This window comes from Triticum dicoccoides, chromosome 7A, assembly GCF_002162155.2.
Source record: "Triticum dicoccoides isolate Atlit2015 ecotype Zavitan chromosome 7A, WEW_v2.0, whole genome shotgun sequence".
Lineage (NCBI taxonomy): Eukaryota > Viridiplantae > Streptophyta > Magnoliopsida > Poales > Poaceae > Triticum > Triticum dicoccoides.
In genome coordinates, this window is record NC_041392.1 from 349,973,403 (window position 1) to 350,000,855 (window position 27,453).

Consider the following 27,453-nt stretch of genomic DNA (forward strand, 5'->3'; position numbering starts at 1 on the left):
CCCATCTTAGGAGGCATCTTCGCCTCGCACCTTGCTGCACACTTTAACATACCTATTAGGCATTATGTGAAAGAGGAAAAGTTGCTGCCTCATATTTTTCTAGATTATAAGAGCATGGTAGCACATGATTTTATTGTTAAGAATAAGAAGAAGATGCTTAACTATAGACTGATATTTGATAAGAAACACTTTGAGACTATTAGCTTGCCTGCTCCCTCTTTGTTCAACATATTTGCAGGCACGTACCTTATTTTGCCGGAGGCCGTTCAGGCATACCAGTGCCTGACATCAGCTCCAGAGCCGGAGCCACTATGTAATCCTCACCGTCAGTCTGTTTATCAGTGGGATCCGGAGGAGATCGCCAACCAGTGGCACCCCGAAGACCCTCCTCGGTACACTAGAGAGAGCAGTTTTGATCCTTGGGCATAGACCAACTTAGGCCAAAAAGCCTAAGCTTGGGGGAGTACGTATTTCTCACCGACATTACATTCATGTTCACACACTCATGCCAGTTGTCGGTGCTCATACTTTTTCATTGTATCATCCATGCTAGTTTATTTTATTTTTAAGCTTTCTTCTTGTGTGTTTGAAAAACCTTAAGAAAAACCAAAAAAATTAGTTATAGCTTTTAGCTAGTTTACTTTCCATGCCTATAGTAGTAGTAATTAAAAAGAAAACCCAAAAAGATTTCTCGTTCTTCTTTTGCTTGTTCGGAGCTTTCCCGTGTAAATAGTTTTGTTTCTTTTCTTTTTCTTTGGGGGTCGAGAGGAGAAGACCATGATGAAAATGTTGAGTGGCTCTCATATGCATTATTGTTGATCTAACAAAGAGCCCATATTACCTTGTCTTCTCTCTTGATTTGAATGCTTGCAGATTCCAGCTTAGTCCAGTGCACGTGCACTATTATTATTATCCACATTATTCGGTCGTGCAAGTGAAAGGCAATAGTGACGATATATGATGAACTGATTGAGATGAGGAAAGCTGGTATGAACTCGGCCTCTCTTGTTTTTGTAAATATGATTAGTTCATCGTTCCTGATTCAGCCTATTATGAGTGAAATATGTTTGCATTGACAATTAAAGATTATAGTTTCTTATGCCATGCTTAATTTGCTAGGAGTTTATAATGGTTTACCTTGCGTGCCAACATGATATTAAAATGGTTGTGATGTGGTATGATAGGGTGGTATCCTCCTTTGAACGATTCGAGTGGCTTGACTTGGCGCATGTTCATGCATGTAGTTGAAACAAAATCAACATAGCCTCCACGATATTTATGTTCATGGTGAATTATATCCTACTCATGCTTGCATTCAGTGTTGATTAATTTTAATGCATGTTCATGACTGTTGTCGCTCTCTAGCTGGTTGCTCCCCAGTCTCTTTCTAGCCTTCACTTGTACTAAGCGGGAATACTGCTTGTGCATCCAACTCCATAAACCCCAAAAGTTATTCCATATGAGTCCACCATACCTTCCTATATACAGTATCTACTACCGTTCCAAGTAAATTTGTATGTGCCAAACTCTAAACCTTCAAATAAACATTCTGTTTTGTACGTTCGAATAGATCATGTATCAACTAGGGCTGTCTGTATCTTCCATGCTAGGCGGGTTATTCTCAAGAGGAGTGGACTCCGCTCCTCACTCACGAGAAAATGGTTGGTCACCGGGATGCCCAGTCCCATGCTCAAATCAAATCAAAATAATTGCAAACAAAACTCCCCCAAGATTGTTGTTAGTTTGAGGCACCCGTTGTTTCGGGCAAGCCATGGATTGATGCTTGTTGGTGGTGGGGGAGTATAAACTTTACCATTCTGCTTGGGAACCGCCTATAATGTGTGTAGCATGGAAGATATCGAGATCTCTCGGTTGTTACGTTGACAATGAAAGTATACCGCTCAAAATATTGTTCATCTCTATTTCAAAACGGAGCTCTTGCACCTCTACAAATCCCTGCTTCCCTCTGCGAAGGGCTTATCTATTTATTTTTATGTTGAGTCATCATCCTCTTATTAAAAAGCACCAGTTGGAGAGCACCGCTGTCATTTGCATGTATTATTGTTAGTTTACATTGAGTATGACTTGACTGGATCTCTTTTACCATGAATTACAATGTCTAGTCAGTCCTTGATCTTCAGGGGTGCTCTGCATTTATGTTTTGCGGTCTCAGAAAGGGCTAGCGAGATACCATCTTGTTATATCATATTATGATGGTTTTGAGAAAGTGTTGTCATCCGAGATTTATTATTATTGCTCGCTAGTTGATTATGCCATTGATATGAGTAAACATGACACCTAAATGTTATTGTGAATATGGTTAGTTCATAATCTTTGCTGAAAACTTGAATGCTGGCTTTACATATTTACAACAACAAGAGCAAACAGAGTTTGTAAAAGGTTTTCTTTATCACTTTCAGTTTATCAACTGAATTTCTTGAGGACAAGAAAAGGTTTAAGCTTGGGGGAGTTGATACGTCTCCGTCGTATCTACTTTTTCAAACACTTTTGCCCTTGTTTTGGACTCTAACTTGCATGATTTGAATGGAACTAACCCGGACTGACGTTGTTTTTAGCAGAATTGCCATGGTGTTATTTTTGTGCAGAAATAAAAGTTCTTGGAATGACCTGAAAATCAACGGAGATTATTTTTGGAATATATAAAAAATACTGGCGAAAGAATAAAGTCCAGGGGGCCCACACACTGTCCACGAGGGTGGGGGCGCGCCTACCCCCCTAGGCGTGCCCCTGCCTCGTGGGCCCCCCAGTGCTCCTCCGACCTCAACTCCAACTCTATATATTTGTGTTCGGGGAGAAAAAAATCAGAGAGAAGAATTCATCGTGTTTTACGATATGGAGCCGCCGCCAAGCCCTAAACTCTCTCGGGAGGGCTGATCTGGAGTCCGTTCGGGGCTCCGGAGAGGGGAATCCGTCGCCATCGTCATCATCAACCTTCTTCCATCACCAATTTCATGATGCTCACCGCCGTGCGTGAGTAATTCCATCGTAGGCTTGCTGGACGGTGATGGGTTGGATGAGATTTATCATGTAATCGAGTTAGTTTTGTTAGGGTTTGATCCCTTGTATCCATTATGTTCTGAGATTGATGTTGCTATGACTTTGCTATGCTTAATGCTTGTCACTAGGGCCCGAGTGCCATGATTTCAGATCTGAACCTATTATGTTTTCATGAATATATGTGAGTTCTTGATGCTATCTTGCAAGTCTATAGTCACCTATTATGTGTTATGATCCGTTAACCCTGAAGTGACAATAATTGGGATACTTACCGGTGATGACCGTAGTTTGAGGAGTTCATGTATTCACTATGTGTTAATGATTTGGTCCGGTACTCTATTAAAAGGAGGTCTTAATATCCCTTAGTTTCCAATAGGACCCCACTGCCACGGGAGGGTAGGACAAAAGATGTCATCCAAGTTCTTTTCCATAAGCACGTATGACTATATTCGGAATACATGCCCACATTACATTGATGAACTGGAGCTAGTTCTGTGTCACCCTATGTTATAACTATTGCATGAGGAATCGCATCCGACATAATTATCCATCACTGATCCATTGCCTACGAGCTTTTCACATATTGTTCTTCGCTTATTTAATTTTCTATTGTTACTGTTACAATCACTATAAAACCAAAAATATTACTTTTGCTACCGCTACCATTACTACCATATTACTTTGCTACTAAATACCTTGCTGCAGATATTAAGTTTCCAGGTGTGGTTGAATTGACAACTCAGCTGCTAATACTTGAGAATATTCTTTGGCTCCCTTGTGCCGAATCAATAAATTTGGGTTTAATACTCTACACTAAAAAACTTTTGCGATCCCATATACTTGTGGGTTATCACTTATCACACCCGATCATCATGTGGTGTCTCAGCACGAAGAACTGTCACAATGGTGCATACTTAGGGAGAACACTTATACCTCGGAATTTTAGTAAGGGATCATCTCATAATGCTACCGTCGTACTAAGAAAAATAACATGCATAAAAGATAAACATCACAATTCACATGCAATCAAAATATGTGACATGATATGGCCATCATCATCTTGTGCCTTTAATCTCCATCTCCAAAGTACCGACATGATCTCCATCGTCACTGGCATGACACCATGATCTCCATCATCTTGATCTCTATCAACGTGTCATCACATGGTCGCCTCGCCAACTATTGCTTTTGCAACTGTTGCTATCGCATAGCGATAAAGTAAAGCAATTATATAGCACTTGCATCATATGCAATAAAGAGACAACCATAAGGCTCCTGCCAGTTGACGATAACTTTAACAAAACATGATCATCTCATACAACAATTTATATCTCATCATGTCTTGACCATATCACATCACAACATGCCCTGCAAAAACAAGTTAGACGTCCTCTACTTTGTTGCTGCAAGTTTTATGTGGCTGCTACGGGCTTCTAGCAAGAACCGTTCTTACCTACGCATCGAAAACCACAACGATTTTTTGTCAAGTGTGCCGTTTTAACCTTCAACAAGGACTGGGCGTAGTCACACATGATTCAACTAAAGTTGGAGAAATAGACACCCACTAGCCACCTGTGTGCGAAGCACGTCGGTAGAACCAGTCTCATGAACGCGGTCATGTAATGTCGGTCTGGGACGGTTCATCCAACAATACCGTCGAATCAAAGTATGACATGCTGGTAAGTAGTATGACTATTATCGCCCACAACTCTTTGTGTTCTACTCATGCATATAACATCTACGCATAGAGCTGGCTTTGATATCACTGTTGGGAAACACAGTATTTCAAAAAAAGATGATACAATCACACAAGATCTATCTAGGAGATGCATAGCAACGAGAGGGGAAGAGTATGTCTATGTACCCTCGTAGACCGAAAGCGGAAGCATTATGAAACATGGTTGATGTAGTCGAACGTCTTCATGATCCAACCGATCAAGTACCGAACGCACGACACCTCCGCGATCTGCACACGTTCATCTCGGTGACGTCCCTCGTACTCTTGATCCAGTTGAGGCCGAGGGTGAGTTGCATCAGCACGACGACGTGTTGACGGTGATGATGAAGTTACCGACGCAGGGCTTCGCCTAAGCAGTACGACAACATGACCGAGGTGGAAAACTACGGAGGGGGGCACCGCACATGGCTAAACATCAACTTGTGTGTCTATGGGGTGCCCCCTGGCCACGTATATAAAGGAGGGGAGGGAAGAGGTGGCTGGCCCTAAGGGGCGCGCCAGGTGTGGGGAATCCTACTAGGACTCTCCAGTCCAAGTAGGATTCCCCTCCTCTTTCCTATTCGGAGTATGAGAGAAGGAAAGAGAGGGAGAGGGAGAAGGAAAGGGGGCCGCGCCCCCACCCCTTGTCCAATTCGGTTTGGGCAGGGGGGAGGCACGCGCCACCTCTTGGCCCTTCTCCCCTCTCTCCACTAAAGCCCAATAAGGCCCATTACTTCTCCCGGTGAATTCCCGTAACTTCCTGGTACTCCAAAAAATACTCGAATCACTCGGAACCTTTCCGATGTCCGAATATAGCCTTCCAATATATTGATCTTTACGTGTCGACCATTTCAAGACTCCTCGTCATGTCCGTGATCTCATCCGGGACTCCGAACAACCTTCGGTACACCAAATCACATAACTCATAATACCAATCGTCATCGAACGTTAAGCGTGTGGACACTACGGGTTCGAGAACACTGTAGACATGAACGAGACTCATCTCCGGTCAATAACCAATAGCGGAACCTGGATGCTCATATTGGTTCCTACATATTCTACGAAGATCTTTATCGGTCAAACCGCATAACAGCATACGTTGTTCCCTTTGTCATCGGTATGTTACTTGCCCGAGATTCGATCGTCGATATCATCACACCTAGTTCAATCTCGTTACCGACAAGTCTCTTTACTCGTTCCGTAATACTTCATCCCGCAACTAACTCATTAGTCACATTGCTTGCAAGGCTTATAGTGATGAGCATTACCGAGAGGGCCCAGAGATACCTCTCCGATACATGGAGAGACAAATCCTAATCTCAATCTATGCCAACCCAACAAACACCATCAGAGACACCTGTAGAGCATGTTTATAATCACCCAATTACATTGTGATGTTTCATAGCACACTAAGTGTTCCTCCGGTATTCGGGAGTTGCATAATCTCATAGTCATCGGAACAAGTATAAGTCATGAAGAAAGCAATAGCAATAAACTAAACGATCATTATGCTAAGCTAACGGATGGGTCTTGTCCATCACATCATTCTCTACTGATGTGATCCCGTTCATCAAATGACAACACATGTCCATGTCTAGGAAACTTAACCATCTTTGATTAATGAGCTAGTCAAGTAGAGGCATACTAGGGACACTCTGTTTGTCTATGTATTCACACATGTACTAAGTTTCCGGTTAATACAATTCTAGAATGAATAATAAACATTTATCATGATGTAAGGAAATATAAATAACAACTTTATTATTTCCTCCAGGGCATATTTCCTTCAACTTCCTCCAGTGACAAAATTTTGGATCCACTAGCGCCATTTGTCGGAGAAACCTTCCATCCTTAGGGCCTATTGGAGGAAAGACCACTTGACCTTGTCATAGGCTTTTTCAAAGTCAATTTTGAATACCACTCCACTCATGTTTTTACGGTGCATCTCATGGATGTCCTCATGCAGGATTACTACACCATCTAGTATATTCCTTCCTTGCATGAAGGCCGTTTGAGATGGCCGGACAACACGGTCAGCTATCAAGTTTAACCTATTCATGGCTACTTTGGTGAAAATCTTGAAGCTGACATTAAGGAGGCATATAGGTCTAAACTATTGTATCCATTCGTCCTCCTTAATCTTCGACAACAAAACAATCTCACCAAAGTTTAGCCTGAATAGGTCAAGTCGATCGGCATGAAGACAATTGAAGAACTCCAAAAGGCCAGCCTTGATGATATCCCAGAAATTCTGATAGAATTCTGCGCGAAAACCATCAGAGCCTAGAGCTTTGTTGTGTTCCATTTGGAACACCGTCGCTCTCACCTCCTCTTCTGAGAAAGGTGACGTGAGGATATCATTCTCTTCTGCCGTGACTTGTGGAATATCATCTGTTTGGGTCTCATCAAGGGTGACGTTCCCTTCATCCGGTGCCCCGAACAAAGATTTGTAGTAGCTGGTGATATACTTTTTGAGCTCCTCCTGACCTGCGATCCGCCCCTCACCCTATTGGAGACTATGAATACATTTCTTCCTATGTTGACCGTTGGCGACCAATTGAAGTATCTTGTATTACTGTCCCCCATTAGGATGAAGTCAGGTTTGGACCTCTGGTAGTATTTTATCTCCTATTCTCACAAAAGCTGGGCAACCTTCTCATTAGATTGATTTTTCAATTCAATCTCTTCTTGAGATACAGTGCGGGTCTCTGCAATTTTGTCAAGGTCATCAATGTGAAGGAAATATGCCCTAGAGGCAATAATAAAGTTGTTATTTATATTTCCTTATATCATGATAAATGTTTATTATTCATGCTGGAATTGTATTAACCGGAAACTTAGTACATGTGTGAATACATAGACAAACAGAGTGTCACTAGTATCCCTCCACTTGACTAGCTCGTTGAATCAATGATGGTTATGTTTCCTAACCATAGACATGAGTTTTCACTTGATTAATGGGATCACATCATTAGAGAATGATGTGATTGACTTGACCCATCTGTTAGCTTAGCATGATGATCATTTAGTTTGTTGTTATTGCTTTCTCCATAACATATACATGTTCCTATGACTATGAGATCATGCAACTCCTGAATATCGGAGCAACACTTAGTGTGCTATCAAACGTCACAACATAACTGGGTGACTATAAAGATGCTCTACAGGTGTCTCCGATGGTTTTTGTTGAGTTGGCATAGATCGAGATTAGGATTTGTCACTCCGAGTATCGGAGAGGTATCTCTGGGCCCTCTTGGTAATGCACATCACTATAAGCCTTGCAAGCAATGTGACTAATGAGTTAGTTATGGGATGATGCATTACGAAATGAGTAAAGAGACTTGCTAGTAATGAGATTGAACTAGGTATTGAGATACCGACGATCGAATCTCGGGCAAGTAACATACCGATGACAAAGGGAACAACGTATGTTGTTATGCAGTTTGACCGATAAAGTTCTTCGTAGTATATGTGGGAGCCAATATGAACATCCAAGTTCCGCTATTGGTTATTGACCGGAGACGTGTCTCGGTCATGTCTACATAGTTCTTGAACCCATAGGGTCCGCACGCTTAATGTTCGGTGATGATCAGTATTATGAGTTTATGTGTTTTGATGTACCGAAGGTAGTTCAGAGTCCCGGATGTGATCATGGACATGACGAGGAGTCTCGAAATGGTCGAGACATAAAGATCGATATATTGGATGACTATGTTTGGACATCGGAAAGGTTTCGAGAGAGTTCGGGCATATATCGAAGTACCGGGGGGTTACCGGAACCCCCTGGGGAGTCAATGGGCCTTAATGGGCCATAGTGGAAAGGAGGAGGAGGCGGCCAAGGTAGGGGCGCGCCCCCAAGCCCAATCCGAATTGGGAGGGGGGCCGGCCCCCCTTTCCTTCTCTCCCTCTTCCCCTTCCTTCCCTCTCCTACTCCAACTAGGGAAGGGGGAATCCTACTCCCACCGGGAGTAGGACTCCCCCCTTGGGCGCGCCTAGGAGGCCGGCCCTCTCCCCCTCCCCCACTCCTTTATATACGGCGGGGGGCACCCCATAGACACACAAGTTGATCATTGATCTCTTAGCCGGGTGCGGTGCCCCTCTCCACCATAATCCACCTCGGTCATATCGTCGTAGTGCTTAGGCGAAGCCCTGCGCCGGTAGCTTCATCATCACCGTCATCACGCCGTCGTGCTGACGAAGCTCTCCCTCGACACTCAACTAGATCAAGAGTTCGTGGGACATCACCGATCCGAAGGTGTGCAGATCGCGGAGGTGTCGTACTTTCGATACTAGGATCGGTCGGATCGTGAAGACGTACGACTACATCAACTACGTTGTCATAATGGTTCCGCTTACGGTCTACGAGGGTACGTGGACATCACTCTTACCCTCTCGTTGCTATGCATCACGATGATAGATCTTGCATGTGCGTAGGATTTTTTTTGAAATTATTGTGTTCCCCAACAGTGGCATCCGAGCCAGGTCTATGCATAGATGTTATATGCACGAGTAGAACACAAAGGAGTTGTGGGCGTGGGTATATAAATATTGCTTGCCGTCACTAGTTGATTCTTGATTCAGCGGTATTGTTGGATGAAGCGGCTCAGACCGACATTAAGCGTAGGCTTACGCGAGACTGGTTCTACCGACGTGCTTCGCACACAGGTGGCATGTGGGTGTTAGTTTCTCCAACTTCAGTTGAATCAGATTCAATGAACAGGGTTCTTTCTGAAGATCAAAAAGCAATCACTATACCGTGTTGTGGTTTTTGATGCGTAGGTAAGAATGGTTCTTGCTCAGCCCGTAGTAGCCACGTAAAACTTGCAACAACAAAGTAGAGGACGTCTAACTTGTTTTTGCAGGGCATGTTGTGATGTGATATGGTCAAGACATGATGCTAAATTTTATTGTATGAGATGATCATGTTTTGTAACACAGTTATCGGCAACTGGCAGGAGTCATATGGTTGTCGCTTTATTGTATGACATGCAATCGTCATGTAATTGCTTTACTTTATCACTAAGCGGTAGCGATAGTCGTAGAAGCAATAGTTGGCGAGACGACAAGGATGCTTCGATGGAGATCAAGGTGTCAAGCCGGTGACGATGGTGATCATGACGGTGCTTTGGAGATGGAGATCAAAGGCACAAGATGATGATGGCCATATCATATCACTTATATTGATTCACTGCAAGAAATGTGCCAACTAGTGACCTTCTGTCAGTGACCCTGGAAGAATTGATCATAGATCTATGACCATTTGAGACCAATTGGTCAAAAACTGTTCGGGGGGCTCCAAACCCTAAACCATTGCGACCATTTTGGTCAGAAAGGTCGTAATTTCCTTACACGAAATGGTCATAAAGCAAACAGCGTTGGTCCGCTGCCTTATCTCTAGTTGTTAACGACCAATATAGATTGTCATAGCCTTGTAAATTGTGGTGGGTTGTGATGACTAGGCGCCATCTCATCAGTTTTGCCTATGTGCCATGTCCATGTGTCAATTTTTGCCCTAGGTTGTGAAGCAACCTATATTTCTGTCATTCCCAAAATTCCCCAAAAAATCTCATAAATTCTTTGGGTCATATCTTCGTCAAATATGTAAAAATCCTTCCTTGCCTAGTTCAAAAATAATTCAACAATATTCATTTTCCTATTATGTTCACAACAATACTTTGGGAAGGAAGTGCTATTTATATATTCTTGATTGCCCTCAAAAATTTTGGGCACTCTTTCCTATCCAAATCATTGCCTCATGACAAAATTCAGCTCCATTTGTCCAGTAAATCTTCCTCGGAAAATTTCCAAAGTTTTTTTCCACCTAGAAGCATTGTGAAGGAAGTACCATTTTTATATATCCAAATGACATGAAATTTATACATTTCCTTCAGATGCCCAAATTATCACCCTACAAATTGCAGCTCAGTCAAATCATCTATGTGAGCCCAGGTTCAATTTATATTTTATGGCCAGATTGGCACATTGCAAAGCAAGTGTTATCCAGATCCCTCCTATTACCCTCAAACTTTTTGGGCAGTCTTCCATACCCAAATCATTGCCACATGATAATATTCATCTCCATTTTCCTGGTAAATCTTTCTCAGGAAATTTCCAAAGTTTCTATCTCGAGAGAAACTTTGTGAAGTAAGTACTACTAGGCTTACCCAAATGATCTGAAAATTTACCAGGGCATGACCATACCTATGTAACTTACCTACACCAAATTTGAGCTCATTTCATTTATCCAATTTCTCTCGCTAATTTTCCCAAGTTTCTATCCAGGGAATAGCATTGTGAAGGAAGTACCACTTTGGCATGTCCAAATGGTATCAATTTTCTACAGTGCTTTCCTATACCCAAATAACCACCCCACCAAATTTCAGCTCAATCCATTCATTATTTTGAGCCGAGCTTCAACATTCATATTTCTGTCCATTGTGGTACTTTGCAAAGAAAGTACCACCTAGGCTCCTCCTTTTGAGCTAAAAAATCATGAAGACAGTCTTCTTGGTAGATGATCATCCTCAGCCAAAACTCACACCCATTGGCCACGTGCATTTCCCGTATCGCTAATCAAACACTTGGCTGCTAATTCATGTTTGAGCATAGTTCGGTCTCCTCATGAGAATATTATGTTGTAATTTTCTTCCTAGCACATGCCTGGGGAGTACCCAACCCCCTAGACATGCCTAGGCTGCCCAGAACACATGGCAACGCCACGGTCACGCGGTGACCACATGGCGGGCATGCGAGTTTACGCGCTCTGGAGTTGGGGCCCTCGTCCACCATCCAAACCTCGATGTATCGCCACCAAACCATGTATTTCTGATTAAATAGATACTTATATACCTAGAAATGATTTTTTTTTAAATAAAGAGCAAACTATAAGGTAGATGCAGTTCAAAATTGACCCACTTCCTGCTGAATCGGCAGAAATTTGTCCTTTTCACAAGTGGTGGATCAAAACTTTTGACACCCAACCATTTTGTCAATTATGCATTAAATATGGCCTAATATTTTAGAAAAATGGTTTGCTCCAATTTTTCAACAAATATATGGTAGCTCCTTCAGAAAAAAACTCAATTCGGGCACTCGGAAAATGGAAAATGAATGTTCTGTGCAAAGAAAATGAAAACTCCCTTAGGCTACATTGTTTGAAATTCCAAGATGCACTCTTGTGCACAATATGAGATCACTTGAACAAACTATGCCATGAATGTGGCCATAAGATTGATCATCTGGCTTGAAAACCCTGAATCTTCACGCATGATATCTCATTTCTAAGAACACCTTTTTAAAATAATTGTCGTATTACAAGTTTAATATTTTTCCTGGAAACTTGGTCACATATAATGACACAATGCGAAGGTTTTCCAATTTTTTGATTTTTTTGAATTTTTTATGCCCGTTTCGAAATGCGATCAAAACGGCGGGTTTGACCGTTCCTAGCTAGTGGTTGAATCTTGGAAAACTTTTGATGTTTCTCTGATTAAATAGATACTTATGTACCTAGAAATGATTTTTTGAAAAAATAAAGAGCAAACAATGAGGTAGCTGCAGTTCAAATTTGACCCGCTTCCAACTAAATCGGTGGGAATTTGTCTTTTTCACCAGATGTGGATCAAGGCGTTTTGACACCCAACTATTTGGTCAATTGTGAATCAAATATGGCCTAGTATTTTAGAAAAATGATATGGTCCAATTTTGCAACAACTATATGGTAGCTCCTTCACAAAAAGAACTCAATTCGGGCACTCGGAAAATGGAAAATGAATGTTCTGTGCAAAGAAAATGAAAACTCCCTTAGGCAACATTGTTTGGAATTCCAAGATGCACCCTTGTGCACAATATGAGATCATTTGAACAAACTATGCCATGAATGTGGCCAAAAGATTGATCATTTGGCTTGAAAACCCTGAATCTTCACGCATGATAGCTCATTTCTGAGAACACTTTTTTAAAATAATTGTCGTATTACAAGTTTAATATTTTTCCTGGAAACTTGGTCACATATAATGATACAATGCGAAGGTTTTCCAATTTTTTGAATTTTTTGAATTTTTTATGCCTGTTTCGAAATGCGATCAAAACGGCGGGTTTGACCGTTCCTAGCTAGTGGTTGAATCTTAAATATTTTTGATATTTCTCTGATTAAATAGATACTTATGTACCTAGAAATGATTTTTTGAAAAAATAAAGAGCAAACTATGAGGCAGCTGCAGTTCCAATTTGACCCGCTTCCAGCTAAATCGGCGAGAATTTGTCTTTTTCACCAGAGGTGGATCAAGGATTTTGCCACCCAACTATTTGGTCAATTGTGAATCAAATATGGCCTAGTATTTTATAAAAATGATATGGCCCAATTTTGCAACAAATATATGGTAGCTCCTTCACAAAAAGAACTCAATTCGGGCACTCGGAAAATGGAAAATGAATTTTCCATGCAAAGAAAATGAAAACGCCCTTAGGAAACATTGTTTGGAATTCCAAGATGCACCCTTTAGCACAATATGAGATCATTTGAACAAACTATGCCATGAATGTGGCCATAAGATTGATCATTTGGCTTGAAAACCGTGAATCCTCACGCATGACAGCTCATTTCTGAGAACACATTTTTAAAATAATTGCCGTATTACAAGTTTAATATTTTTCCTGGAAACTTGGTCACATATAATGACACAATGTGAAGGTTTTCCAATTTTTTGATTTTTTTTGAATTTTTTATGCCCGTTTCAAAATGCGATCAAAACGGCGGGTTTGACCGTTCCTAGCTAGTGGTTGAATCTTGAATTTTTTTTGACGTTTCTCTGATTAAATAGATACTTATGTACCTAGAAATGATTTTTTGAAAAAATAAAGAACAAACTATGAGGCAGCTGCAGTTCAAATTTGACCCGCTTCCTACTGAATCAGCGGAAATTTGTCTTTTTCACGAGAGGTGGATCAAAACTTTTTACACCCAACCATTTGGTCAATTGTGCATTAAATATGTCCTAGTATTTTATGAAATTGATTTGGTACAATTTTGAAACAAATATATGGTAGGTCCTTTACAAAAAAACTAATTTTGGGCACTCGAAAAAAGGAAAATGTTTTTTTACCAAAAAACTCATTTCTCATGACATATTTTTAAAGATATTTATCTTATTTCATGTTTGTTAATTTTCCTGAAAACTTATTCACATTTGGTGACACAATGACAAGGTTTTTCATTTCCTTTTTGAATTTTCTCAGGTCATAAAATAGCTGATATGATTTTAACACGCTATTTTTAGCCAAATACGACCAATTTAAATGGTCATAACGTGATACTGCATTTTGATTGGTCTGTGAACGTCTCATGCGGATCGTGCATGGAACACCGTCGGATGCTCGCGGATCCAACGGCAGTCCTCGGCCGACCACACCAACCCCGAGCCCACCTAAGCTCTACTCGTGGCCGTTTTCCATCCACCCCCGCCTCCTTTCTTTCTCTGCCCCTCACTCCCTCACAATCCCTCCCCCGAAACCCTTGTCACCGCCACCTACGCCTCTTGTTCCGGCATGTTCCGGCGGGCCTCGCCGGCGCGCAGCCCAGATCCGAGCTCCCCTGCCTCCGCTCTTCCCTCCCCTCCGGCCAGATCCGCCTCTCACGGCCCCGGTAGCTCATCCCCAACCCCTTCCCACGGCTAGGGTTTCGAGGGTGGCGTTCCCACCAATTTCGGCGCGGCGACGGCGACTGTGCTCTGCCCTCTTCGACGCCCACCAACCTAGCTGCATGGCACGGCCATGGCCATGGCGGCGGCCAGATCCACCCCCTCCCTCATCTCCTCGCCGCCGCCACCTCCTCCCCGTCCTGCAGCGGCGTGTCCCGCCACCACCTCCTTCCTCGATTGGTCCCGTAGTGACGCCCATCACGTCCCGCAGATGCCGTCCCCAATCCCCATCGCGTTCCCCAATCCCCATCCCCAACCAAAATCTTCCCCATCTCCCCCGGCCAGTTCTCCTCCCGTCCGCGTCCCCTTCCCCACCCCCGCTCCCAGATCGCGCCGTGCACCGCCCCTGACCGCCGCCGGAACCCCACCCCGCCGGCGACGAGGCCAGACCCCCCGAGGGCCCAGCCAAGATGGTGCTCGCGCAGCTGGGCAGGAGCATCTCCCGCGCGCTTGCGCAGATGGGCAATGCCACGATGATCGACGAGAAGGTTCTCGGGGAGTGCCTCAACGAGATCTCCCCCGCGCTCCTGCAGTCTGACGTCCGGAAGATCGTCAACCTCGAGACCCTCGCCGCCGGCACCAACAAGCGGCGCATCATACAGCAGGTCCTGCCCGCTCCACCTCCCTCAATTCATTTCCTGCGCTATTCGATCGAGGGACGCGCGTGCCAGGGGGGACTGGTCGGTTGGAGGCTGATGCCCTTGTGTTTTTCCTGCTGCAGGCCGTCTTCACGGAGCTCTGCAACATGCTAGATCCAAGGAAGCCGGTCTTCACCCCCAAGAAGGGCAAGCCCAATGTCGTCATGTTCGTCGGATTGCAGGGCCAGTCTGACTCACCAACCAACCTCGCCTGCTTGCTCTGTTTATTGTTCTACACCTATTACTGAATGTATATACGTACCACTCTGTGTGTAGCATTTTTCTAACTGTACAATAGCACTCACTCCTCTACTGTCACATAATAGATTAGCCTTGAATTCATCTAGTTTGGATCAAAATAGAACCATTGATTAATACTAGATGATTGTTACTGTAAATTTGGTTATAGATTTCTTTGAACTAGTTTGATTCCCTGCTGATCTACATCTTTTACTTACTCACATGCTTGACCGAATTTGCTACTGCTATTACTCTAGTGGTGAACGAGATAGGCATTATATTGCTTGTTTCATTGCTTCCACAAATTAAAACTCAGTAATCTTGTTAACTGCTACCGCTGTCATGAACCACACATCTGAGATGAACTTGACATTGATTTGCTCGTGTGTCAAGTATGGATAGACTTTGCTATTCACCAGTATTCAGGCGGTTGAAGTGTGCGTGTTGTTGTGGCTGTTAGGATGTCGTTGGGTTGTTATCACTAGTACTAGTCCTATCAAATTGCATGTGAGTAGTTCATTACCATGCTATCCAGGGGATATTCATTTATGTGCCTGTGAATTCGTTCTTGGTGTGTATGTATGTATATGTGCTAGCAACATGAGTAGGAATTAGCATCATGCTCGGCCTAGATGGATTGCATGCATACATTGATCCAGGGAGAAGTGTATGGCTGATACAATCCTCTTTTTCACAAAGCTATTATACACTTTGGTAAATATAGTAATTTGTTCTTTACTAAATGCACTGCAAGTATGGATGCTGATGCATGCATGCATGCATCTAGGGTGAGTCGTACCTAGTTGTTCTTTATGCATCTCCAGTCGTACCTAGTATTGTTTTAATGGAATCAGTACAATTTCTGTGTACATAGGGATTGCTCTGTTTGCTTCATATTATGGTGTAAATGTCTTGCTAGCTTATTGTGGCAGCTGGCTGGATTATCGCTCATAGTGTCACTCGTATCACGCTACACTGGCTAGGCTTCTACCGGTTGTTCCGGTGCCGTGCTACGCTGGTTGGGCTTCTCTGGACCGGTAAAAAAAATTAAGAGAACGATCATTGGCATGGAGAGATCGATCCTTCCGTGTGATCTGTTCGGTGAAAGAATGGGATCCATCGGGGTAGTACATTTGTACTGGTATGATGAACAAGAGCTTCCAGTTAATTACATAATATTGGTGATGTAGTTTTACTTGATGTGTATGCTTGCTTAGTTGTTCATCGGGCCGCTCTCTTGTATCGTTTGAGTGCGCCAACTAGTTCGACCAGCCTCTCTATGATTTATTCTGATAGCTTATGGAGTCCTTCTATCTAAATTTGTGAAAAATTTGACCCAACAAAAAAATGTTAATGAGTCCTCTCTCAAAGTTGAGTTTGGGCTGCTGCATATGAATGATTTTTTTTTCGCAGTTTGACTTTGAGGATATTGTTGCTGCTAAAGTAGCAACAACAACAATCACGCTTTGGTTCCCCAAAATTCAGATCGCACTTGCATCTCTACATACACACACATATGAATATGCACCTCGGTTTGGCTTAGTTTGCATGTTTACATTTGCTTTAACTTCGACTGAAACTATCTTGGTGACACTTGCATCAATGGTGTGTTCTGCCCTTATAGATGTCCTTGGAGAAGATGGCCATTGGAGTGTATGGGAGGAACAACCTTGTCCTGCTCGAGGAGGAGGAGGAGGACCACCCGAGCTCGACGACGACACGGCAACAGGTAGCACTCGCCTCCCTCCCAAGGTGAAGGTCTGATCCGCCTGTTTAGATGGTCTGCTCTTGACTTATGCATGTGAGGGGAGAAGAAAGTCAATTGGACTGAATTATATTTGCATGTGAGGGGAGCGATCCTTTTGGTAGATGCAGAGTATAGATTCACAAAATTCACCACATGAGCGTACTACCTATATCCAAATTCTGGATACCACTTGCATGCTTGAAAAGATGATTTGATTGAATGCTTGAAAAGATGAGTCGCTAAAGTGAATGATGTGAGGGATGTTCTCACGTATTACTATTATTGTCGTTCCTTTTCTGTCTTCTTTTGTCAGATTTTGTTTTTTGTAGTAATTTAAGTTCTATTTTGTAGACCTATTTGTTTGTGTTACTGTTCTATTTGTCCGGTGATGAAAAACCTGTTAATCATACCATCTTTCGGGACTGATTGGTCGTAGTGCGCCCATGCTGTCATTCTGCAATTCTGAGGACAAATTAAACAGCTTGACTGTAATTTTTTTTAATACTTTCGAACTTACATGTCATCTATTTTTCAGTTTTTTATTCTGTTTTTACTATGTATAGAATATGGCTGGACAATGATGAAAACCGAATAAAACACCATCTTTTTGGACACCTAATAACTGGACAAATATGTTCATATTTTTTAAGTTGCTCTGATCTTTGTTGATAATTTTGTGGTCTAAAATATTTCTCTATGAAGAGAGTACAAGCAGACGGGCGGTCTGAACTGATGCCATGTTGATATGTGTGCATCATCTGTGCTACCCTTGTGGTTGGCATCTGAGAGAAAAAAATTGTGCACTTTGTTCTTCTCATAAGTTACATTTTTTAAATTCTTCTGCTTTTTGTCCTGTTTGCACTTAGCTTCTATTATCCTTCTTTGTTGCACTTGGTCTAAGGGGGATGTAGTGGGCGCGGATAGAGAAATGGTTTACTTGCCAACCCTTTGCAGCGTTTGCCATTTCTTTGGATTAGTGGCAGTGATTTGAACCTTACCCGTGCTTCTGATTAATTCATGAAGGACAAGGGAAAACATGGTTGAATTTCTTAATATGAGACAAAAAGAGACAGTCTCATTATTGTCATTCTTTTAGATTCATGTGTTCTGTTTGACCATGGCTGTGATGATAAACACTTTCAACAAACATGCCAGTTCTGCTTCTGAAAATTCATGACTGAAAAACCTGTTATACAAGATCTATTTAGTACTCATGTATTATGGTCGTGGCTTATTTAGTATGTGCTTGCTGTGCCTTGTGTATTGGTGCCTAATTAGCTTATGTTAGGGGATAATCTATTGGTTATAGCAAGATTTTACTCTTGTGCCATGGAATAGATGGTTCATGTGTACTGCGATGTACTAGTTGAGCTCTGCTGGCTGTACTAGTTGAACTCTGCTCCTTCTAACTCATATCAATTTTGCTCCTGCTGCTGTACAAGTGATGCTTGTGTGATTGTTGATGGACAGCAACTAGCAAACTTTGTTGTTTTGCAACTGAATGAACGCAACTTCAGTTTGTATGTCACCCAGCTTGCTGTTGCGGTGGCTGTCGATGCCGGTGAGCCTGCAACATCTCCGATGAGCTGCAGGACCTGGACACCTTAGGTATGCCCTGCTCCTCCTCCTTCCACCCTCATCTCATGTGCGCCAAGTCCATCTATCTCATGTGCATGTAGATCATGATGTACCAGAACCCTGCAACAGAACTACTGATGTAATATGCAAAGAACAAATTAAAACCATGTTCTATATCCTGACTTGTTATTTTCTTATCTAGCAAATTGTAGACATGAATCTCTAGTTGACCTATTGTTTCATAGACATATATCTGCATTTCTGCTGCTTTATCATACATTCGATCCATAAATCTGCATTTCTGTGAAATTTTGTTAAATATATATTTTCCAGATAGTCTATACACTAAACCTGGAGGTTTGAATATCTACTCCAGGAATGAAAATGCTAAATGACTTTGTGTTCACCCTTTTACAGGAGCTCCAGGCCTAGGAAATTTCAAGTTTGAAGTGGCGTGTTCTGATAGTCCAGAAAAGTGAAGAAGTCTGGAGTGTATTTGTAGTAGGAGTTATATGTTCTGATAGAATCACATGTAATGGTGAAATGAATTATGTAAAGATTGTGCTATTAGTCAAAATTGGCATGTGGTTTGATAATTCTCATTTGTTTGCTGTTCTGACTGAAATAATTGTGTGGAAATTGAAACATTGGTTGTCTTTAATTAGAACCTGACAAGTGGGACCTAATAGTATTTGGCATATAAAAAGGCCATTTTCCAAATAATATTCACAGGAAAAAAACCTAAAAACTAAGGAAATGGACTGTAAAAAGGCCGAGGCCCAATTGATAAATAGATGCGGCCTGAAAAAGAAACCAAAAAAGGATCACAACCCTGTAAATAAAAAGGCTGCAACGTTGGGCTTGGCCCATGAAGTCGACCAAAAATTGATAGGAAAAAATAGAAAGGCTGAATTAATGGGCTCGGCCCATCTAAAGCACCGAAATGGACCGGGCTAATTCTAAGTAATGACCTTTTTAATTGGTCGTAATTTTGCCACGTCAGATCCGACATGGCCTGGGCAGACAGCTAGTGACCAAAACAAAAGGTCATGGGTTCAACGACCTTCTGTTTTGGTCGTAAAGGTCTACGACCTTCTCACAAAGAAGGTCGTTAATTTCAGTTTACGACCGCCAGCTTTTGACCTTCCGTTTTTGGTCATAAAAGGGTCGCAAATGAAAAACTAAGACCTTTCAGCAGCCAATAGTGAGGGTCACAAGTTGACATATTTCTTGTAGTGATTGCATGTGATGTTTATCCTTTATGCATCTTATTTTGCTTAGTTCAGCGGTAGCATTATAGGATGTTCTCTCACTAAATTTCAAGGTATAAGTGTTCTTCCTGAGTATGCACCATTGCTACAGTTCGTCGTGCCGAGATACCACGTGATGATCGAGTGTGATAAGCTCTACGTTCACATACAACGGGTGCAAGCCAGTTTTGCACACGCAGAATACTCGGGTTAAAATTGACGAGCCTAGCATATGCAGATATGGCCTCGGAACACTGAGACCGAAAGGTCGAGCGTGAATCATATAGTAGATATGATCAACATAGTGATGTTCACCATTGAAAACTACTCCATATCACATGATGATCGGACATGGTTTAGTTGATATGGATCACATGATCACTTAGATGATTAGAGAGATGCCTATCTAAGTGGGAGCTCTTAAGTAATATGATTAATTGAACTTTAATTTATCATGAACTTAGTACGTGATAGTATTTTGCATGTCTATGTTGTTGTAGATAGATGGCCCGTGCTATTGTTCCGTTGAATTTTAATGCGTTCCTAGAGAAAGCTAAGTTGAAAGATGATGGTAGAAACTACACGGACTCGGTCCGTAACTTGAGGATTATCCTCATTGCTGCACAGAAGAATTACGTTCTGGAAGCACTACTAGGTGACAAACCCGCTGCAGGAGTAACACCAGATGTTGTGAACACCTGGTAGAGCAAAGCTGACGACTACTTGATAGTTCAGTGTGCCATTCTTTATGGCTTTGTTCTGGGACTTCAACGATGTTTTGAACGTCATGGAGCATATGAGATGTTTCAGGAGTTGAAGTTAATATTTCAAGCAAATGTCGGGATTGAGAGACATGAAGTCTCCAATAAGTTCTACAGCTGCAAAATGGAGGAGAATATTTCTGTCAGTGAACATATACTCAGAATGTCTGGGTACCACAACCACTTGACTCAGATGGGAGTTAATCTTCCTGATGATAGTGTCATTGACAGAGTTCTTCAATCACTGCCACCAAGCTACAAGAGCTTCGTGCTAAACTATAATATGCAAGGGATGGATAAGACTATTCCCGAGCTCTTCGCAATGCTAAAGGTTGCGAAGTTAGAAATCAAGAAGGAGCATCAAGTGTTGATGGTCAACAAGACCACTAGTTTCAAGAAAAAGGGTAAAGGGAAGAAGGGGAACTTCAAGAAGAACAACAAGCCAGTTGATGCTCAAGTGAAGAATCCCAAGTCTGGACCTAAGCCTGAAACTGAGTGCTTCTACTGCAAAGGGACTAGTCACTATAAGCGAAACTGCCCCAAGTATTTGGCGGAGAAGGATGGCAAAGTGAAAGGTATATTTGATATACATGTTATTGATGTGTACCTTACTAATGCTCGCAATAGTGCATGGGTATTTGATACTAGTTCAGTTGCTAACATTTGCAACTCGAAACATGGGCTACAGATGAAGCGAATATTGGCTAAGGACAAGGTGACGATGCGTGTGGGAAATGGTTCCAAAGTCGATGTGATCATCGTCGGCACACTACCTCTACATCTACCTTCAGGATTAGTTTTAGACCTAAATAATTGTTATTTGGTGCCAGCGTTGAGCATGAACATTATATCTAGATCTCTTTTAATGCGAGACGGTTATTCATTTAAATCAGAGAATAATGGTTGTTCTATTTATATGAGTAATATCTTTTATGGTCATGCACCCTTGATGAGTGGTCTATTTTTACTAAATCTTGATAGTAGTGATACACATGTTCATAGTATTGAAGCCAAAAGATGCAGAGTTGATAATGATAGTGCAACTTATTTGTGGCACTGCCGTTTGGGTCATATTGGTGTAAAGCGCATGAAGAAACTCCATTCTGATGGACTTCTGAATCACTTGATTATGAATCACTTGGTACTTGCGAACCATGCCTCATGGGCAAGATGACTAAAACTCCGTCCTCCGGAACAATGGAGCGAGCAACAGAGTTATTGGAAATCATACATACTGATGTATGTGGTCCAATGAACATTGAGGCTTGCGGCAGATATCATTATTTTCTCACCTTCATAGATGATTTGAGCAGATATGGGTATATCTACTTAATGAAACATAAGTCTGAAACATTTGAAAAGTTCAAAGAATTTCAGAGTGAAGTGGAAAATCATCGTAACAAGAAAATAAAGTTTCTACGATCTGATCGTGAAGCAATATTTGAGTTACGAGTTTGGTCTTCATTTGAAACAATGCGGAATAGTTTCGCAACTCACGCCACCGAGAACACCACAACGTAATGGTGTGTACGAACGTCGTAGTCGTACTTTACTGGATATGGTGCGATCTATGATGTCTCTTACTGATTTACCGCCATTGTTTTGTGGTTATGCTTTAGAGACGGCTGCATTCACGTTAAATAGGGCACCATCTAAATCCGTGAGACGACACCTTATGAACTGTGGTTTAGCAAGAAACCCAAGTTGTCATTTCTTAAAGTTTGGGGCTGCGATGCTTATGTGAAAAAGCTTCAACCTGATAAGCTCGAACCCAAATCAGAGAAATGTGTCTTCATAGGATACCCAAAGAAGACTGTTGGGTACACCTTCTATCACAGATCCGAAGGCAAGATATTCGTTGCTAAGAATGGATCCTTTCTAGAGAAGGAGTTTCTCTCGAAAGAAGTGAGTGGGAGAAAAGTAGACCTTGATGAGGTAATTGTACCTACTCCCTTGTTGGAAATTAGTTCATCACTGAAATCAGTTCCAGTGATTCCTACACCAGTAAATGAGGAAGCTAATGATGATGATCATGAAACTTCAGATCAAGTTACTACCGAACCTCATAGGTCAACCAGAGTAAGATCCGCACCAGAGTGGTACAGTAATCCTGTTCTGGAGGTCATGTTACTTGACCATGACGAACCTACGAACTATGAGGAAGCGATGATGAGCCCAGATTCCACAAAATGGCTTGAGGCCATGAAATCTAAGATGTGATCCATGTATGAGAACAAAGTGTGGACTTTGGTTGACTTGCCCAATGATCGGCAGGCCATAGAGAATAAATGGATCTTCAAGAAGAAGACTGACACTGACGGAAATGTTACTGTCTACAAAGCTCGACTTGTTGCAAAAGGTTTTTGACAAGTTCAAGGAGTTGACTATGATGAGACCTTCTCACCCGTAGCAATGCTTAAGTCCGTCCGAATCATGTTAGCAATTGTCGCATTTTATGATTATGAAATTTGGCAAATGGATGTCAAAACTGCATTCCTTAATGGATATATCAAAGAAGAGTTGTATATGATGCAACCATAAGGTTTTGTCGATCCAAAAGGTGCTAACAAAGTGTGCAAGCTCCAGCGATCCATTTATGGACTGGTGCAAGCCTCTCAGAGTTGGAATATGCGCTTTGATAGTGTGATCAAAGCATATGGTTTTATATAGACTTTTGGAGAAGCATGTATTTACAAGAAAGTGAGTGGGAGCTCTGTAGCATTTCTGATATTATATGTAGATGACATATTGTTGATCAGAAATGATACTGGATTTTTGAATAGCATAAAAGGATACTTGAATAAAAAAATTTCAATGAAAGACCTCGGTGAAGCTGCTTATATATTGGGCATCAAGATCTATAGAGATAGATCAAGACGCTTAATTGGACTTTCACAAAGCACATACCTTGATAATGTTTTGAAGAAGTTCAAAATGGATAAAGCAAAGAAAGGGTTCTTGCCTGGGTTAAAAGGTGTGAAGTTGAGTCAGACTCAATGCCCGACCATTGCAGAAGATAGAGATAAAATGGAAGTCATTCCCTATGCTTTAGCCATAGGTTCTATCATGTATGCAATGCTGTGTACCGGTCCTGATGTGTGCCTTGCTATTATTTTAGCAGGGAGGTACCAATGTAATTCAGTAGTGGATCATTGGACAACGGTCAAGAACATCCTGAAATACCTGAAAAAGACTGAGGATATGTTTCTCGTTTATGGAGGTGACAAAGAACTTGTCGTAAACGGTTATGTCGATGCAAGCTTTGACACTGATCCGGATGACTCTAAGTCACAAACCGGATACATATTTTTATTAAATGGTGGAGCTGTCAGTTGGTGCAGTTCCAAGCAAAGTGTCGTGGCGGGATCTACATGTGAAGTGGAGTACATAGCTGCTTCGGAAGCAACAAATGAAGGAGTTTGGATGAAGGAGTTCATATCCTATCTAGGTGTCATACCTAGTGCATCAGGTTGAATGAAAATCTTTTGTGACAATATTGGTGCAATTGCCTTGGCAAAGGAATCCAGATTTCACAAGAGAACCAAGCACATCAAGAGACACTTCAATTCCATCCGTGGTCAAGTCAAGGAGGGAGACATAGAGATTTGCAAGATACATACAGATCTGAATGTTGTAGACCCGTAGACTAAGCCTCTCTCACGAGCAAAACATGAGCAGCACCAAGACTCCATGGGTGTTAGAATCATTACAATGTAATCTAGATTATTGACTCTAGTGCAAGTGGGAGACTGAAGGAAATATGCCCTAGAGGCAATAATAAAGTTGTTATTTATATTTGCTTATATCATGATAAATGTTTATTATTCATGCTAAAATTGTATTAACCGGAAACTTAGTACATGTGTGAATACATAGACAAACAAAGCGTCACTAGTATGCCTCTACTTGACTAGCTCGTTGAATCAATGATGGTTATGTTTCATAACCATAGACACGAGTTGTCACTTGATTAACGGGATCACATCATTAGAGATTGATGTGATTGACTTGACCCATCCGTTAGCTTAGCACGATGATCGTTTAGTTTGTTGCTATTGCTTTCTCCATAACTTATACATGTTACTATGGCTATGACATCATGCAACTCCTGAATACCGGAGGGACACTTAGTGTGCTATCAAACGTCACAACGTAACTAGGTGACTATAAAGATGATCTATAGGTGTCTCTGATGGTGTTTGTTGAGTTGGCATAGATCGAGATTAGGATTTGTCACTTTGAGTATCGGAGAGGTATCTCTAGGCCCTCTCGGTAATGCACATCACTATAAGCCTTGCAAGCAATGTGACTAATGAGTTAGTTACAGGATGATGCATTACGGAACGAGTAAAGAGACTTGCCAGTAACGATATTAAACTAGGTATTGAGATACCAACGATCAATCTCGGGCAAGTAACATACCGATGACAAAGGGAACAATGTATGTTGTTATGCGGTTTGGCCGATAAAGATCTTCGTAGAATATGTGGGAGCCAATATGAACATCCAGGTTCCTCTATTGGTTATTGACCGGAGACGTTTCTCGGTCATGTCTACATAGTTCTCGAACCCATAGGGTCCGCATGCTTATGGTTCGGTGACGATCGGTATTATGAGTTTATGTGTTTTGATGTACGGAAGGTAGTTCGGAGTCCCGGATGTCATGACGAGGAGTCTCGAAATGGTCGAGACATAAAGATTGATATATTGGATGACTATGTTTTGACATCGAAAAGGTTTCGAGAGAGTTTGGGCATATACCGGAGTACCGGGGGGTTATCGGAACCGTCAATGGGCCTTAATGGGCCATAGTGGAAAGGAGGAGGCCAATGAGTGTCGAAGCGGTCATTATTTTTTTTCTTGGTACCTAAGGATATTAAAATCCCCTCCAATAAGCACTGGATATGGGTTATCCTTAGCCAGGTTCACCAGTTCACGGAGAAAAGCAGATTTATGCTCATCTTGGGCAGCCCCATAGACTGCGACCAGACTCCATGTAAAATTATCAGCCCTGTTTCGTAAATGAAATTTCATATGAAATTCACCAGTCGAAAAGGCCAACAAGTCCATAGACGTGGTTTGTATCCCAAGAAGGATTCCTCCAGACCTTCCACGAGCTAGTAGACTATGCCATGTGAAGTCGAAACCACCTGATAGGTGATCGAGGACGAGCGGGTGGAAGTCACATTTACCAGCCTCGAAAATTGCCATGAAATCCAGCTCGTGTTCTCGCACACAATCACCGACGGGTTTATGTTTAGCCAAGTCTGAGAGACCTCTGCTATTCCAAAACATGCCTCTCATGTGGAAACTCGGATTGGTGTGGAGATTTTCGCCTTCTTGGGCGCCTTTTGTTTCTTTTAGAGGACTGCGATTTTGATTTCCGTGAAGGCGCTGTGAAGTCACAAAACATGGACCTAGGTCTTGCATCATCCAAACCAACCTCGGTAACCTCACCAACCAAGTGGGAGATCAGCGGACCATCATATTTGGCAACCGCTTCGTCATCCTCCTCGGTTTCGGGGTTAGGTAGGGTGTTATTACACTTTGAATAAACCTTTAAATGGTTAATCTCCATTGCTTAAGTGCCTCAACCGACAGGTTAATTTCATTATCGTCCTTTCCCATAGATACACCAATGTTCTTTAAGCTACTAGTAATACGAGTATCTAGAAAAGAAAGGAAAGATTGAGTGGACGAGGTACCTGCTATGGGGTCCAAATTCCTCAAGGCCTAGCGGCGCATCGCCTTCACTAGAGAGTGCTTGTCAGTTGTAGAGGAACCATCGGCGGATGTGTCATGACGGTTACTACATCGAAGAGGGGAAGCCATCCCTCTAGACATGGTCCCCGTCGGTGTATTCGGCTGAGTTGTCGGGGTCCAAACTATTCCAGATGTCGGTGTAGAGGGACGCGCCGCAGTTCCAACTAGAACAACCACAACGGGTGAAGTGGCCGATCCATGCACACGAGCCGCTGCTGGACCGAGTGGAACCACGGCGACCGGGGAACGTGTTAGAGAAGCTGGCGCGGACGACGTCGAGGAGCCTCGCAAGCGATCCGAGGCAGCAACATCTGCCTGCTCGGCCGGCAGTGCAGCCGCGCCCATGATCAGCTGCCCGAGCATCGGTGTTGGGGCGGCAGCATGCACTGCATGTTGTGCGCACACACCCACAGCCGCATGCCCCTGCATGAGAGCACGTGCAGCCATAGGCCATCCCGTAGCAGTCTCATCTGTGGCTGGCTGCATATGCATGGGTGCAGCACCCGGTAGCTCCACAGACTTCTGTATGCGTGCTAAAGAACTATTTTGACCATCTGTGTGTGGTGCAGCATGGGTCGAGCTCGGGACGACCACATCAAGGTGCTCCATGGTGCCGACACTGAAATTTCCAGACCGTGACGATGTACTTCCACTATCATTTTGAGTGGTTTTGGCTCTCTTGCTAGCATCCCTGTCCGACATATTCTCATCTCGGTTAGCACCATCATCATGGTCATCATTATGGCATTCCCAAATACGTGGTACAAAGTCAACCTCAGGGACAAACTCATCCTCCTCCAGCACATATCGGAACTCATATCCATTAAGCTTGACGTAAACATCAGTGGAGACCGAGTCTTCATTACTTCCTTCCTTCTTGACGAATATATTTGAAGAAATCACAGCAACTCGGATTCACACAATACCGTGACGGCACAAGCATAACAAGTCAACATCCCGAGTTGAACCAGTTACGGATCGAACCGCCCACAGACCAAGGAAATGGCAGAGAGGGGGTGGGACACCGGTGACATGAACCCAAA

General features: G+C 42.5%; 3 non-coding genes across 3 annotated transcripts; all 3 read left to right on the plus strand.

Moving 5' to 3' along the window:
- The first annotated feature begins 17,437 nt into the window (after window positions 1–17,437).
- LOC119334822 lies at window positions 17,438–17,529 on the plus strand. Its single transcript, XR_005161580.1, has one exon. It is a non-coding gene; the product is annotated as a small nucleolar RNA SNORD96 family (small nucleolar RNA).
- A 506-nt stretch (window positions 17,530–18,035) lies between these two features.
- Window positions 18,036–18,120, plus strand: LOC119334959. Its single transcript, XR_005161656.1, has one exon. It is a non-coding gene; the product is annotated as a small nucleolar RNA U36a (small nucleolar RNA).
- A 53-nt stretch (window positions 18,121–18,173) lies between these two features.
- On the plus strand, window positions 18,174–18,264 carry LOC119334837. The gene has a single exon (XR_005161594.1). It is a non-coding gene; the product is annotated as a small nucleolar RNA Z223 (small nucleolar RNA).
- Window positions 18,265–27,453: the final 9,189 nt, after the last annotated feature.